The sequence below is a fragment of the Triticum dicoccoides genome, chromosome 7B, assembly GCF_002162155.2.
Source record: "Triticum dicoccoides isolate Atlit2015 ecotype Zavitan chromosome 7B, WEW_v2.0, whole genome shotgun sequence".
Classification (NCBI taxonomy): domain Eukaryota; kingdom Viridiplantae; phylum Streptophyta; class Magnoliopsida; order Poales; family Poaceae; genus Triticum; species Triticum dicoccoides.
The window spans coordinates 54,301,459-54,317,877 of record NC_041393.1 but is presented as its reverse complement, the minus strand read 5'-3'; the positions used below and the strand labels follow the sequence as shown (position 1 = coordinate 54,317,877).

Sequence of the window (16,419 nt, the reverse complement as noted above, 5' to 3'; positions counted from 1 at the left end):
GAAGGTAGGCAGTCCTTTCATCATGACGTCGGCGAACTGTTGCGCCGTCGGGATGTGGAGGACCCGGATGCACCCAAGAGCCACCTGCTCACGAACAAAGTGTATATCGAGCTCAATATGCTTCGTTCGACGATGATGGACCGGGTTGGTGGAGAAGTAAACGGCGGAGACGTTGTCGCAGTAGACGAGCGTAGCCTTGTGAACATCACAAAGCAACTCCTGGAGCAGTTGACGGAGCCAAGAGCATTCAGCGACGGCGTTAGCCACTGCTCGATACTCAGCCTCGGCACTCGAGCGGGAGACGGTGGGCTGTCGCTTGGAAGACCAAGAGATCAGGGACAGCACAAGGTAAACACAGTACCCCGAGGTGGAGCGCCGTGTGTCCGGGAAGCCGGCCCAGTCCGCATCAGAGTAGGCGACGAGGTCGGTGGAGGCGGAGGCCGTCAACATAAGTCCCAAGGACTGGGTGCCGCGTATGTATCAGAGGATACGCTTCACCAGAGTCCAGTGAGAGTCGCGCGGAGCATGCATGTGAAGACAGACCTGCTGAACGGCATACTGCAAGTCGGGGCGCGTGAGGGTCAGGTACTGCAGGGCGCCCACAATGGAGCGGTAGAAGGCCGCATCAGATGCAGGCGAACCCTCCAAAGCGGAGACCTTGGCCTTGGTGTCGACTGGCGTGGGAGCGGGCTTGCACTTAAGCATGCCAGCTCGGTCGAGAAGCTCATGGGCATAGCGCTGCTGATGCAGGAAGAACCCATCTGGTCGTCGAACCACCTCAATGCCAAGGAAATAATGCAGAGGACCCAAGTCCTTCAGGGAAACTCATCACGAAGACGAGCAGTAAGCCGCTGGAGGAGCGCGACAGTGGATGCCATCAGAATGATGTCGTCGACGTACAACAGCAAGTAGGCCGTGTCAACTCCATGATGATACACGAAGAGGGACGCATCGGAGTGAGTCGATGTAAATCCAAGCGTCTGCAGGAAGGCGGCGATGCGCTGGTTACCAGGCTCGAGGTGCCTGCTTCAACCCGTAGAGCGAGCGGGAGAGCAAGCACACATGATCTGAATGCGTGGCATTGACAAAGCCGGTGGGCTACTCACAGAACACCTGCTCAGCCAATTGGCCATGCAAGAAGGCATTGGACACGTCCAACTGATGCACAGGCCATGCGCGGGAGACGGCTAGCTGGAGCACGGCGCGGATCGTGCCCGGTTTAACAACCGGGGCAAATGTGTCGGTGAAGTCCATGCCCGCGCGTTGCTGAAAACCCCGAACCACCCAGCGAGCTTTATAGCACTTGAGAGTGCCATCCGGACGAGTCTTGTGCCGAAAGACCCACTTGCCTGTGATGATGTTGGCACAGGGCGGCCGAGGGACGAGCTGCCAGGTACGGTTCCGCTGGAGCGCGTCGAACTCTTCCTGCATCGCAGCAAGCCAATGAGGATCCCGAAGGGTGGCTCGAGCTGACGATGGGAGAGGAGACGGCCCAGAGGTGGAAGCAGCGAGAAGATACTCATCGCTGGGGTACCGCGTGCTCGGGCGAAGGGTGCCAGCCCGAGAGCGAGTCATCGGGCGGGGCAGCGGGTCCGGAGGGGAGGCGGGTGAGGACGAAGACGAGCCCGTCTCTGATGTGGCCGCCGCAGGCGAGGCCGCCGCGGGCGAGGCCGCCGGTGAGGTGGCGGGCGAGGCCACCGGCATGGCGGCGGACGAGGTCGCCGGCGTGGCAGCGGGCGAGGCCACCGCGGGCGAGGCGGCCGGCGAAGCCGCCGGCAGGGTCGAGACCGGGGACGCCGAGGGCGTCGCGGGCGTCGAGGGAGGTGCGGCCCCTACGGCAGCCAATCGGGGAGAGACTCGACCCGTGGCGCGGGGGGCACCCTCAAAGCCGGGAGGCGGCCCAAGAGAGGCACGTGGGCGGCCATCACCGGGAGCGGGCAAGGCCGCAACATCCGAAGGTACCTGCTGGAACGGAAAAACCATCTCATCAAAGTAAACGTGTCGTGAAGTGATCACCCGATGAGAGATAGGATCATAGCAGCGGTAGCCTTTGGTGTTAGGAGGATAGCCGAGAAAGATGCAGGCCATAGACCGAGGTGCGAGCTTATGAGGAGCAGTGGAAGCGATGCTAGGGTAGCACGGGAAACCGAAGATGCGGAGCTCAGCATAGGAGGGTGGCGTGCCAAACAAGAGGTGATGAGGTGCAAAATTCCCGCGAGTGCGACAAGGACGAATGTTAATGAGTAGTGATGCGGTGGCAAGCGCGTCTGGCCAAAAACGTGGGGGCACGTTGGCGTGAAAGAGGAGGGTGCGAACGCGGTCATTGAGAGTGCGAAGCACGCGCTCAGCGCGGCCGTTTTGTTGCGAAGTATACGGGCAAGTGAGACGAAAGATCGTGCCGTGTGTGGCGAGAAGGTTGCGGATCGCAAGGTTATCGAACTCCTTCCCGTTGTCTGTTTGCAACGCATGAATGGGACGTCCAAACTGCGTGGAGACATAGGAGTAGAAGGCGGTGAGAGTGGCAACAGAGTCCGACTTTTGCCGCAACGGGAAGGTCCACACATAGTGCGAAAAATCATCAAGTATGACAAGGTAATAAAGATAACCCGTGTTACTTGCAACAGGAGAGGTCCAGACATCACTATGAATTAACTCAAACGGGTATGATGCGACATGCGAGGAATTGCTAAAAGGAAGACAAACATGTTTGCCGAGGCGACAAGCATGACAAGTGTGATCGTCGATCTTATTACACGTGAATGAAAAACTCCGAAGAATATGACGAAGGGTGGCGATGTTGGGATGGCCGATACGAGCGTGCCAAAGGTCCACTCCGGCGGAAAGCGCCATGGGTGCAGCAACGGATGAGGTAGGTGAGTGGACCGGGTAGAGCTCGTCGGGGCTGTCACATCGGTGGAGCACCATCCGGGTACGGGCATCCTTGACAGAAAAGCCAAACATGTCAAATTCAACGGTAACAAGATTTTCACGTGTAAGAGAATGAACGGAAACAAGATTTTTAATGATGTCAGGAAAAACAAGCACATTAGAGAGATATAATGGCATGGAGGTAGAAGGAAAAGCAGCATGGCCGACATGAGTAATGGGCATGGAAGAACCGTCACCCATGGTAATGCGAGCAGCGGTGTGAACGGGATGAGCGGCAAGAAGGTTACCGGGGTTGGCGGCCATGTGAGCCGTGGCTCCGGTGTCCATATACCACTCGCCACCGCCAGTGTACTGCTGTGGCGTGGGGGCGGTGTGTAGAGCTGCTAGGAGCGCGGGATCCCAAGGCACCGGCGGGAGGGCCGGGGCGGACGGCGCCGGCTGAGGCGGTGGCGCCACAAACCCATAGCCCAAGGGGCCGTAGAGTGGAGCGGGCTGGTACACCTGAGGGGCCACGTACAGGGCCTGATGAGGGGCCGGGCGTGCGCCGAAGGAGCCGGGGACGGGGGCACGCGGTATAGGCATGGAATACGCGTGCACAACCCCCGTCCAAGGGTTCTGGTCGGCCTGCCAGGGCGCCGGTGGTAGCTGGTGCTGCGGCTAGCGGGGGGCCCCGCCGTGGGCAGCCGGCTGCTGCTGCTTGCGGCCACCTTGGTCGCGACGCCCGCCCCGGCGCTGCTGCTGCTCGGCGGGAGGCGGAGGGGCCTGCGGCGGCGCCGGGTAGGGAAACCCGGGCGGCGGCGGCGCCTGGAAGGGGCCCGGGGCGGACCGTGGCGGTGGGGCCGGGGCGGTGGGCGGCGCACCGCCACGGGTACCGGCGGTGAGGGCCGTGTGGGTGGCCCGGGTGCGCGACATCCGCATCCGCCGCTCCTCCAGCTTCAGGTACGCGACGATCTTGGGGAAGGTCGGGTTGGTGATGAGGGGGATGTTGGAGGCGGCGTTTCCGAAGTCGTCGTTCAGGCCGACGATGAGGGTGCTGAGGAGAAGCTCATCAGAGACCTTCTCGCCGAGGTCACGGAGCTCGTCAACAAGCTTCTTGAGGCGCATGCAATAATCGTCAACAGACGACTCAAGCTGCTGGCACCCAAAAAACTCGCCGTGCAAGAAGACCTTGTGTTGGAGCGCGTTGTCGGTGAAGAGGCCGTTGAGCTTGGTCCAAACGGCATGAGCGTCATCATCGGCGGAGACCACCATGTGGAAGAGGTCCTTCGAGATGGTGGTGTAGAACCAACGGATGAGAGTGGCGTCAATGGCCGTCCACTCCTCATTGTCCTCCATGAAGCGGGAGTCCACGGAGCCATCGATGTGATCCCGGAGATTGTACTCACGGAACACGAGGGAGAAGTACGTCTTCCGGGCATAGTACGTGGAGGTGAGGTGGTCGAGGACGATGGGAACCCGGGCGAGGATGTTGAGGTCAGGGATGACGACGGGATCGGGACCTTCGAACGGGTTGGTGCGGCGGCTACAGGTGGTATCGGTGGAACCGGGGAGGCCATGGCCTAGAGGGGTGGTGCGGCGGCGCTTGAGCGGCGGCGCGGCAGGGAAGGAGGCGGCGCAGCTTCGGGGCGGCGCGGCGGGGGCGGGCGGAAGCGCGGGCGGCGGCGGCAGACCAGGGCGGCGGCGCGGCGGCGGCGGCACTAGGTGGCGGCGGCGGCGGGTGGCGGCGGCGGCGGCGATGGGATCGCGGCGGCGGCGGCGGCGGCACGGGTTAGGGTTAGGATCGTAGGTATGATATCATGTTGGAAACGATTGTTTTGGCAATGCTTCACGATGTATTGATCAGTGCAAAGCGCACGTATATATGGAGTACAAAGTGGGCCACAACCTCAACTATACAAAGATTAGGAGGTGGGCCAAGCTACACAATATACATGCACAAACCATACATTCAACAGTGCACCTGCACAGCGAAAGCGAAATGGCGATCACGGAGAAAGGTGCATGTGATCTAGGAAGGTTTTTTTTGTTGGTTTTTCTTTAGCTGCTGGAGTGCTCATATTTTTTGGAGGGATAGGAAGTAGAGAGTATAGGTGCATGTGATCTGCAAACATGTATAGATTGCATTTAAGCTGCGAGCACAGATCCGTAGATAGTTTGTAGTTTCTGTCAATACATGTATTGGAAGCAGAGTCTGGTTCAGTTTTGAGAAGGTAATAACGTTCTCTTGGAGCGGAGCCCAATTCCTCGCGTTGGACACCTGTTGTCGGAAGTGGTACAGTACATAGTTTGAAGCCGGGTTGGACAGACATTTGATTCTTAGTCTTTTTCTTGAAAAGTATTCTCTCGTGATGTTCGATGCAAATTAATGAAATCATTCATACGTGTCTGTGGTTTGATGCTATCGACCGTGTGTGTGGTAGTGACTACAACGCAAAAGTAAAACCATGGATCCAGCATCATATCCAGTCGCATTAGACAATCCATGCATTAGCAGCAATATAGTGCTAGCGTCTGCGACTCTGTGTCAAACCGCTTGCAAGCAGGCGTTGCCGATCTACGACGGTTGGAACTTGGAAGGCTCACTCATCGCCCTCCGACCACAACGCGAGTTGACGTTGATCTAACAGGCCTTCGCCCCCCTCCGGCTGGCCAGCTCTGCTCACACAAATCTACCAACGTAAATCAGCTCTTCAAGGTGAGGAGAGCGACAAGAAGTCGTTGAAGGATGTTCCATGGTTGCTTCTCCTTGCTCGTGGTCGGGCTCGATCCTGGCGGGTTGCCACTTGCGAGTCTGGCCAATATTGAGTTAATGGGCCAGATACAACTGGGCCCCAAGATTCCTTCTGGCCCTTTCTGTTGTATGAACGATGATGAGTCCGAAATTTTGAATTTAAAATTTTGGCAATTCTTGTTTTTAAAACAGTTTTGTGTTGAATCATGATGTTGAATCCACATTTTGTGTTTTCCTATTTGATTTCACTCACAAATTTGTAATAAATACTCCCTCCATAAAGAAATATAAGAGCACTTAGATCACAGACGCCAAAAAATATAACTAGATAATAAACATGCTAATGCGACAAGTTCAGGTCAGAAAATTGCACTCTGTTTAGTCCATTGGAAAAGATTGTTGTCTGTCAAGTAACGTTTGTCTAGCTGTTCCTTTTTTGAAAAAGGATGGATTTTATTAGCTCAAAATGAAGCATCAAGATAATACAAACACGATGAGCACATACCCGGCCTATGCTTAGTTAGAATGTACACAACCAACATCAACTCACACAAAGAACACACCTACAAATAGCAGAGTCATATAAGACCAAGAAAATAAAGATAGAAAAAAAATTCCAAAGTGACCAGTTCTATGATCGACAAATTATAGGAAAGACCATATCCGCACAAACCATCTCAAGACACCTTATGATCGACGAGGTTCTTCAATGGCAACGCCTTCAGGAAGTGAGCAACGCTCAAACGCCCGGAGCCAGCAGTCGAGGCAGGAATCTAGGTTTTTACCTCAAGGAATTGTCCGAACATATCCGAGTAATGCCTTCAACAAGGTAACGATGTATAGCCATCGCCATTGCCAGAGTTCAAATCTGGGCTTTCACCCCGAAGCTCGATACCGGGTACTCAAGAAGCACCGTCATCGACGTCACAAATGAGTTGTCGCCACCACTTTCCATGATCCCAGCAGATAAATGCGATGCACCACTTCACAACCATTCATCTGCGTCAAGCCTCCATCCATAGTTTGCATCTCACCGCCAAAATGAACCATGAGATCTAAAAAAATGAACTCCCCGAAGATCTTTCGATGTCCACCGCCGCCATGGAGCCACAAGAGGTCGCTGCACCTTCCCAATTTGCAGCGACTATCGCTATGCCGGTCAAGATCTAGATCACCGCTGCCGACCGAGGTAGCACGTGCAGACAAGGGGAGCCCAAGCCACCATCTAGCAAGGCCTAGCCCAAGCGACGCTGGAGGACGCACGCATCGGCGGCATCCGCTGGAACAAGTCCACGCCTGCTTGCAGAAGCAACCCAACCAGCGACCACACGCCCACACCGTAGCAGTGTGAACCAGCTGCTAGGGACCGCTGCAATCGCGTCCAGCCAGCCATCGAGCCCCTCCGCCGACCGCTAGGACCTCGCGTCCCAGCGCATGCTGACGGCCGCCCGCCTCTGTGCCCACCAGATCCAGGTTGCCGCCGCGAGCACATGCCAGTAAGGAGCCAACCCGAGGCACCACCGGCGTGACCCGGTGCCGCCATGCCGGTCAACACGAGGCCAAGGCAGCCGGTGCACAAGACCAAATCCACATGGATCCATGGTCGCCGCGCCAGCGGAGCCTCACCAGCGAGCCGTCGACATGGAGCAGTGTGCCAGGGAGCAACCGAGGAGCAGCAACCATGAAGGCCGCGAGCAGGTGCAGCGTCGTCGGAGCAGCCACCCCGAACAGATCTGGCAAAGGTACCAGACGGGGGCTTGAAGAAACCTATGAACGCGGGCAAGAGGCTGTCTCGCCACCGCCAACACGAGACGGGGACTTTGCCTCGGCGGCTAACGCCGGCGACGTCGAGGAGAGGAGGAGGCTGGGGTGGCCGCGGCGGGCGGAGAAGGAGGTGACGCCCAAGTCGCCCTGTCATGTAACGTTTGTCTAGCTGCTCCCTAGTTTGTAACTTTGCGATCTCGGAATAAGCATCAGGCCCGGCCCGGATGGGGGGCAGGGGGGCGGCCGCCCCGGGCCCCCGAAATCCAGGGGGGTCCTCCTAGATGTGGTACGAAGGTAGCCCATAGGCCCATATCATTTCCTGAAACGAAATTAGCTCAAAAAAGGAAAGAGGTAGCAGCCTAGGCGCAAGTACGCAATCAGAAATTGATTACTTTCTTCTCGCAAAACGAAATTAGCTCAAGTAAACAAAACTAGGCCCACATTGATGTACGCACGCAATCACGGCGTAACTCTTGCGACGTGAGATCGCATCCCTAGGGTTTCTAGGGTTCCACCTATGCTCCGGCGCCGCCGCACCGGAGTCCACGTAAAATCTCACCAGAGTGCCGGACTGATCCGGCCGCGGGTGAGATCTACCTTCTCCCGTCACGCGCAGAGGTGTGCATGGCGGATCCAACGCAACAGGTGCTAGGGGGCAAGGAGGATGCGATGGCGACGGCGGAAGTTTTGGCAGCAGCAGGAAGGCCGAGCGGGTCGGGGGGAACGAAGGAGGGGGTTACGGAGGAGAGCAGGCGTAGGGACGGGTTTGTTCACAGTTCGCAGGATGTGCAGAACCAATTCGGAGGAGAAGAAGAGGAGTTTGGAGATTATCATGGGCCCGAACCTGATTTGGAGGACCAATTTGCAGGGATGAAGCTCCATGGAAGGGAGGAGGAAGAGCTGGATTTCTCAGCGGAAGTTGACGATCTGATTAAGGATGTCCATTGGCTTGCCCTGTTCCGTGTCCACACTACAAAACCCTTTAGCCACGCTGCGCTCTTGTCCCAGATGCGCAATGCTTGGTCGGCGGCTCAAGGGGTGACGTTCAACATCAAGGGACCCAATTTGTTTCTAGTGTAATGCCACTGTCTAGGTGATTGGAGGAGGATTATAGATGGAGGGTCATGGCTGTTTAGGAGGGCACCAGTGGTGATCCAGGAGTATGATGGCTTTTCAGACGTCAAAGGCTATAGACTCAATAAAATTCCGGTATGGGCGAGGGTGAAGGGGTTGCCGGATGGTCTCACAAGAAGGAAAGAGTTAGCAGAGAAGGTTGCAGCAAAAGTAGGTGACCCACCTTTCACCGTGATAATGAATGAGGGGAGAATCAACCCAGCTAGTACCCTCCGGGTGAGGGTTCACGTGGATGTCAATATTCCGCTTGTTCGTTTTGTTCCAATAACCTTGAAGGAGTATAAAAGATACAACGTTTATTACGAGAAGCTACCGGACTTTTGCTTTGCTTGTGGCAAGATGGGCCATGTAGCAGATGAGTGTGGCGATGGGATTCATGACCCAAACTCCTTTGAGTGGGGTGAGTGGCTGCTGTGGGAGCCTGAAGTGCCTACAACCCAAGGTGTAGGAGGTCGGGGTAGAGGAGATGGAGGTAGTAGGGGAAGAGGTTGGGAGCAGGTAGGGGGACCGAGGAGGTAGAGGAGGGAGAGGATCGATGGGTGGAAGGGGGAGAGGGGATCCCGGAGCAGGGGTGCAGCCCGCTGGAACGCAGCATATGGATATGGAGGGTCAGGAAGACGGCGTAGGAGGTTTAGTGGAAAGGGGAGCGAGGAAGCGGCTGGTTGAGGCGAATGGCACCCTAAACGTCCGGGGACAACAGCTCAATCATTTGGCTGGACGGGTAGCCGGTACTGTCATGATGATCGAAGGGGGTTCTCAAGCAGCAAGCACAAGTGGTGTGACCTCCACCCCGGAGAATGACCCAATTGTGAAGAGGAGGCGGCAGGATGGAGATGAAGGTGCTTTAGTGGATCAAACAAGAGAGGAGGCCTCCTTCGAGGAGGGCCGCCGGGCCTGATGAGGACTTTGTGCTGGAACTGTCGCGGGATTGGCGACCCAGCGACAGTACATGAGCTCCGCGATCTCGTGGGGGCTAGTGCGCCATCGGTTCTTTGCATCATTGAAACCCAGATCGCAAAGAATCGAGTGAAAGGTTTGGCGGCTTCGTTAGGTTTTCAGAGGAGTTTTGCAGTAGCTAGCAATGGCCGGAGTGGCGGTTTATGTGTTTTTTGGAAGTCGGAGGTTAATTTGGAAATAAGAAACTTCTCTCAGTATCACATTGATTCTTGGGTATCTGATCAAAGCGGGGAGCAATGGCGCCTCACATGTTTGTACGGCGACGCTAACAGAGGTTTGAGGTACAAAACGTGGGACACTATGAAAAGGTTGAGAGGTGAAAGTACTCTTCCGTGGCTATGCATTGGGGACTTTAATGAAATACTGCATCAAGAAGAGCAGATGGGTCCCAATCCCCGTGATAGTGCTCAAATGGGAGGGTTCAGAGAAGCGGTCGATGTGTGCGGCCTAGCCGATCTTGGATACAAAGGCCTGGACTGGACATGGGAAAAATGGGTCACGGGAGGTCAGTTCTGTAGAGTACGCCTTGACAGGGCCCTTGCCTCGCCAAGTTGGTCAAATATGTTTCCTTATGCTAGCGTTGAGCATCTGACTGCAGTCAAGAGCGATCACAACCCAATTCTCCTCGTGACCAAGCTGGAGGGAGAAAGTATACGACTCGGCATGCAAAAACCTTTCAGGTACGAGTGTGCCTGGGAAAGTGATGGTCGGTTCAGAGATGTGGTGGAATCTTCTTGGAATGGCGAGGGACCAGCGCTGTCAGTTTCTGACCTGGCAACAAAACTTCACACTATGATGAGGACTATGACTCACTGGAACAAATACACTTTTGGTTGAGTTCGCCACGAGCTGCGTTCCCTGAGACGTCAGCTTACCACACTCAGGGCGGATCCCTTGAGGGTCGGTCCTACTGTAGAAGAGAAGAGGGTAGAGGATCGTATGATCGAGCTTGCTTACAGAGAGGAGGTCATGGCAAGACAAAGATCCCGCATCACCTGGATGTGGGAGGGGGATAACAACACGATTTTTTTTCAAAAAAAAGGCAAGTGCTAGGCGAGCAAAGAACGGGATCACAAAGTTGGACCGCCAGGATGGAACCGTTTGTACAGATCAGAACGAGCTAGCAAATATGGCAACTGAGTTCTACTCCAATTTATATCCGTCTGAAGGTACTATTGGTATGGAGGAAGTGTTGTCACACATCCCTGCAAGGGTGGATGGTACTATGAATGCTCGTTTGAATGCATGCTATAGCAAGGAGGAAGTTAAAGATGCTCTCTTGCAGATGTTCCCTACTAAGGCCCCGGGCCCAGATGGTTTTCCCGCACACTTTTTCCAGAAACATTGGGATTTATGTGGTGATGAAGTTACAAGGATGATAATCAGAGTGCTTGATGGGGTGGATTCGCCGGAGGAAATTAATAATACGTTCATTGTTTTGATTCCCAAGATTGCAAGTCCAAAAGTTTTAGGACAATTTCGGCCAATAAGTCTTTGTAATGTGATCTATAAGATTGCTTCAAAGGTCTTAGCAAATAGCCTGAAAACTATCCTCCCTGAGATCATCTCCGAAGAGCAGTCCTCTTTCGTCCCTGGACGTCTCATTATAGATAATTTCATTACAGCCTATGAGTGCTTACACTATATGAAAACCAAGCGGGTTAAGGGTAACAGATATTGTGCTTTAAAACTCGATATGATGAAGGCTTATGATCGTTTGGAGTGGGCATATCTGAAGGCAGTGATGCTAAAAATAGGGTTTAGCCCTCGTTTCACCGAGACAATTATGAGGTGTGTCTCATCGGTTTCTTTCTCTGTTTTGTTTAATGGTGATAGTTTGGATGTTTTCAGGCCCACCCGCGGGTTGCGACAAGGAGATCCTATTTCGCCATATCTTTTTTTGATCGCAGCCGAAGGGCTTTCTTGTTTGCTCAAGGGGGAAGGAGGTGTATGTGGAATTTCTGTGGCACCCAATGCCCTGGCAGTCAATCACTTACTTTTTGTTGATGACAACCTTCTCTTTTTTGAAGCAAATGAGCTGAGTGCAGCACGCATAAATGAGCTCCTGAGAACTTATTGCAATGCTTCAGGCCAGCGAGTCAACACGGAGAAATCGTCCATCTTTTTCAGTAAGGGGGTTCCTGTTTCTGCTCGTGACACCATTAAAAACACTCTTGATGTTCATACTGAATCATTATCCGAAAAGTATCTTGGTTTGCCTTCGGACGTGGGCAGGGCAAAGGAGGGATCATTCAAATACTTAAAAGATCGTATTTGGAAGAAAGTGCAAGGTTGGATGGAGAAGTGTTTATCAGGAGGAGGGAAGGAGGTGCTCATCAAATCTGTGGCTCAATCTATCCCAATGTACTCGATGGCCTGTTTTAAGCTTCCAAGGGGGCTGTGTGAACATATTAATAAGATCATCCTCAAGTTCTGGTGGGGTTGCAAGGATGGACAGAGGAAAACAGCATGGGTCTCGTGGAGAACGATGACAAAGCCGAAATTCATGGGTGGTTTGGGCTTCAGAGATATAGAGCTGTTTAATCTAGCCCTACTAGGGCGGCAAGTTTGGAGGTTGCTACATGAGCCTGATTCGCTAAGTGCCCGTGTTCTTAAGGCAAGGTATTTCCCAAATAATCACCTGCTGGAAGCAACGTTAGGACCTGCGCCTTCTCAGGTGTGGCGTTCCCTATTGGAAGGCAGGGATGTGCTAGCCCTGGGGCTAATTAAGAGGATTGGATCGGGACAAGATACTAATATCTGGTACGATAACTGGTTGCCGAGAGATTATAATCTACGGCCGTTTTGTGCTCGATCTGTAAACCCTCCATCACTGGTCTCGGATCTGATTAATCCTGCCACACGGGTATGGAACAAGCCAGTCCTTGTCGAACACTTCATCGCTCCTGATGTCGAGGTGATCCTTAATATTCCCCTCAGTACTCGGGTTTAGGACGACTTTTGGGCTTGGCACTACGATAAACGGGGAGTTTTTTCGGTTCGGTCAGCTTATAGGATGCTCGCTGCAATCAAGTTCCAAAGAGAGGATTGGTTGGAACACCGACCGGGGCACTCCAATACCTCAGAGAGGAAAAGTCGTGGTCTCAACTTTGGAAGGTGAAGGTACCATCAAAGGTGAGGGTTTTTGCGTGGAGGCTAGCACATACATCGATCCCGACTGGCCAAGTACGACATGATAGGAACATGGCAGATGATCCTGAGTGTTCTATTTGTGAAGCAGTGAATGATACTTGGCGGCACTCGCTATTTAGTTGCCGCATGGCCAGATGTGTTTGGGCTCTTGGGGATGAAGAGCTGCTGGAGCATGTGATATCGAACCAAAGCGAGGATGCTCGACTCTGGTTATTTTGGCTTTTTGAAACTACAAGTCAGCAAGACATTGCCCGTGTGCTGGTCACCATGTGGGCGATCTGGTGGGCACGGAGAAAGGAAATTCACGAGGATGAGTTTCAGAGTCCACTGTCCACAATGTGTTTTATTAAACGATTCCTAGAAGACCTGGACATTGTTGCTGTTCGTTCCACGCGAGAAAACAATGCTCTGTGTTCGGTCCACCGGGAGATGATGCGGCCAAACTAAACTGTGACGGTGGAGTTTCATCTCTGGGGGAGAGAGGTGTAGCAGCTGCGATCTGTCGGGATAGCACGGGCAAGTATCTAGGAGCTTCAGCTGTGGTTTTTGATGGCCTGATTGAACCAGCGAGTTTGGAGGCACATGCATGTAGTGAAGCTCTTGCACTAGCTCGGGATTTGAATCTTCAAAATCTGGTGATAGCCTCGGACTGCCTTGAGGTGATCTCGAACATCAACAATAATGCATCACCGGTTTATGCTCCAATCATAAAGGAAATTCTTGTGAGTAGGAATAGTTTTCTTACAGTTTCTTTCCGTTTTGAGCGTAGGAATAATAATTTTGAGGCCCACTGGATAGCAAAAGGAGTTGCATCTCTTTCGGTGGGTCGCCATGTGTGGCTAGGGAATCTCCCAGACATTGCTTGTATCCCGAATGTTTTGAGTTTTGAATAAAATTCCTAGTTACTCTCAAAAAAAGGAAAGAGGTAGCAGCCTAGGCGCAAGTACGCAATCAGGAATTGATTACTTTCTTCTCGCGAAACGAAATTAGCTCAAGTAAACAAAACTAGGCCCACATTGATGTACGCACGCAATCACGGTGTAACTCTTGCGACGTGAGATCGCATCCCTAATCCACTGCCCTATTCTCTGTTCCTTGGTCCCGAACTTTAGATCAAAAGTCGCTGGCCGCCGGCAGCTCGAGTAGCTGGACGCAGCCACGCAGGACTCACACGTACATCATCAGGCCATGGCAATTGACAGCACCGAGTGCGTTCGTTATCCACTTTCTAGGTGTTGGGAGTATATTGTCGGGTGCCTCCTGCTTGACATCCATATCGGATCGTTGTTGAGCGCCTAATCACGGACGCTGATGCGATTGGTTTTAGGTATATCATTTGTACGCGCAAAAAAGAAGAGGTATATCACTCGTACTATTCCCTATTATTTATGTTGCTGATGAAGTAATTTACCTTCACATACATATAAGATGCATATCTTCCACTGCTAAATAATTTGGCAATATTACACATCTATAAAAATTGTTGGATAAAATTGACATTGACCCTATGATAAGTGGATTTGTATCAAAAATTATTTTAAGAGACTAGATCTTATATATATTGTTGTCCTTTGCTTGCTTAGTCGTTTTGTAGCCTAGTTATTCGAATGTTTCTCAGGATAAACATATGTCTAACATGTTTCGCCTACAGAAGAATGACCGATCCCTTGACACGAATCATGGCCTTACTACTAGGTCCCCGATGGCCAGCGGGGTTTTAGAAGAAACTTCTAGAATAATATGTAGAAAGTATTGAACGAAAATAGTATCAAAATTGGTTGCATTAAAGTGTTATTGGTTATATATATTAGGAGGGTCCCAATTTTTTGTCTTGCCCCGGGCCCTCAAAATCTCAGGACCGGCCCTGATAAGCATGTAGGCTTGGCCTGGAGTCTGCCCAAACTTCACTGGTATCGATCTATCTTGTACAAAGCCACAAGGCTCTATAGGCAACATGAATGTAAATATTTAGGTGAGGATTCACTCCTCGCGTCACCAATAAAAACACACACGGTCGAGGTCGAGCTAGCAAACGTGCTCGTGCTGATGGTTGGCCTTGCTTAGATCACCAACGGCCCCACGTGCGGCATGTGAAGCTGCTAGGAAAGTCCACCATGTCTCACTCATGGCGCTCCAACGACGCATGCATGATATAGTATATCATGCGAGTTCGCCGGGATTTGGGCATGAGGCCGCCAAGTCTTCGGCATCAGCCATTGTGTTAATGGGCTATATGTACAACTGGGCTCTTAAATACCTCGGCCGACGAGTCTGAAAATATTGGTTAGCCAACGAATCTGTGTCTAGTTTAGTCCCATACGGAAACATTGAGAAAATCGGCTCAGGGAAGATGTGTATATAAGTGGAGGGCATGACAACATTGAAAATCACTTACCTGGACGGGGTCTATGAGTGATCAATAAGGCTCATGGCCTAGATCAATGGCTCGCATTGCACTTTATGAGTGTGTTGATCTACCATCTCTCCTTTGAAGAAGAGTGGACGTCATAATTTATGATAGAGGGGGTACACGTTCGTGCGGCCTCTGCCAAGTTTTTAAACTAACATTTGTGTTCGTTATGGCTCTTTTGAGAAATTTGTCTTTATATTTTTTTTGTCCAAATTCTATGTATAGTATTTCTTTTGCAAACTTTCTGCTTTGATAAATATGATTTCATCACAGAGCACAATCGAGACACATGTCCAAAAAAGTAGTTGAGTAAATGCTGATGAAACAAGTGCAGGCCAGATCAAATTGACGGCACACCAACCATACAAGTTAAGTAGATGAAGAAAGTTTATATTGAGAAGATTGTATTTTGCTTACTGCCATACGGAAAGCTGGAGAAGATTGTCGTGGGAGAGAAGTGCATATAAAAGGAGGGTAGGACAGCTTGTAATCATACTTACAATAGGCCAGAGAAGTGCATTAACAATTTGACCAACATACTGAGCACAGTTTTTTTATTTTTTAAAACTAGGGAAAAGATTTGCCTTTTTCATTGATTACAAAGTATCACTCTCGCGGCATAATGTTACACAAATGCTTTGCTCCCACACGGCACCAAAGCGAGCACTCCTCTTTGATCTTGGCCATCAAATGAGGCATGTTTCTTATGTTCACTTGATACTCCCTCCGTTCCAAAATATAGCGCGCCCACGCTTTTCGAGGTTCAACTTTGACCATAAATTTAACCCACGAGACCGACTGCGGCGGGATCAAAAATTATATAATTAAAAACTTTTTTTGAATACGAATTCATTGGTATAATTTTTTCGCACGCCGCAGTCGGTCTTGTTGATTAAATTAATGGTCAAAGTTGAAGCACGGAAACCGAGGACGCGCTATATTTTGGAACGGAGGGAGTACATTTATATCTGAAACCTTCCAGTAGTGTTCGGTACTTCGGTCACCGTCTGTGTATCATCCTGCAGCACATGCCAACCATGCAAGTTGAAGAACAGAGCTCATCTATGTTTGCCAAGATGCGGCGTGCCTACCCGTTTGGTAGCAACATGTCAGTCTCGATATGAGACCTAATAAAAACTTAATTCAAAGGTATAGTGCAGATGCAGTGCACCTGTGAATTTGCTTCTGAAGCATCAAGCGTGGGTGCTCTTCAAGAGCTCACAGCTCGAGATCCGCCGATTTGCGGGCACAAAACGAACGCCGAAACGTGAAATAGACTATCATGAAGCTGGCTAGCAAAGTCCAACATGACAAGACCGCTCCAGTAAATAGCACAGGATTAAAGTTCAGTTCTTTTGTATGTGCTTTGCTGCTGACCACG

The 16,419-nt window shown here is 51.8% G+C and overlaps 1 non-coding gene across 1 annotated transcript; it reads left to right on the top strand.

Annotated features, from left to right (window-relative positions):
* The first annotated feature begins 15,015 nt into the window (after nt 1–15,015).
* Nucleotides 15,016–15,177, top strand: LOC119342250. Its single transcript, XR_005165486.1, has one exon. It is a non-coding gene; the product is annotated as a U1 spliceosomal RNA (small nuclear RNA).
* The last annotated feature ends 1,242 nt before the right edge of the window (nt 15,178–16,419 follow it).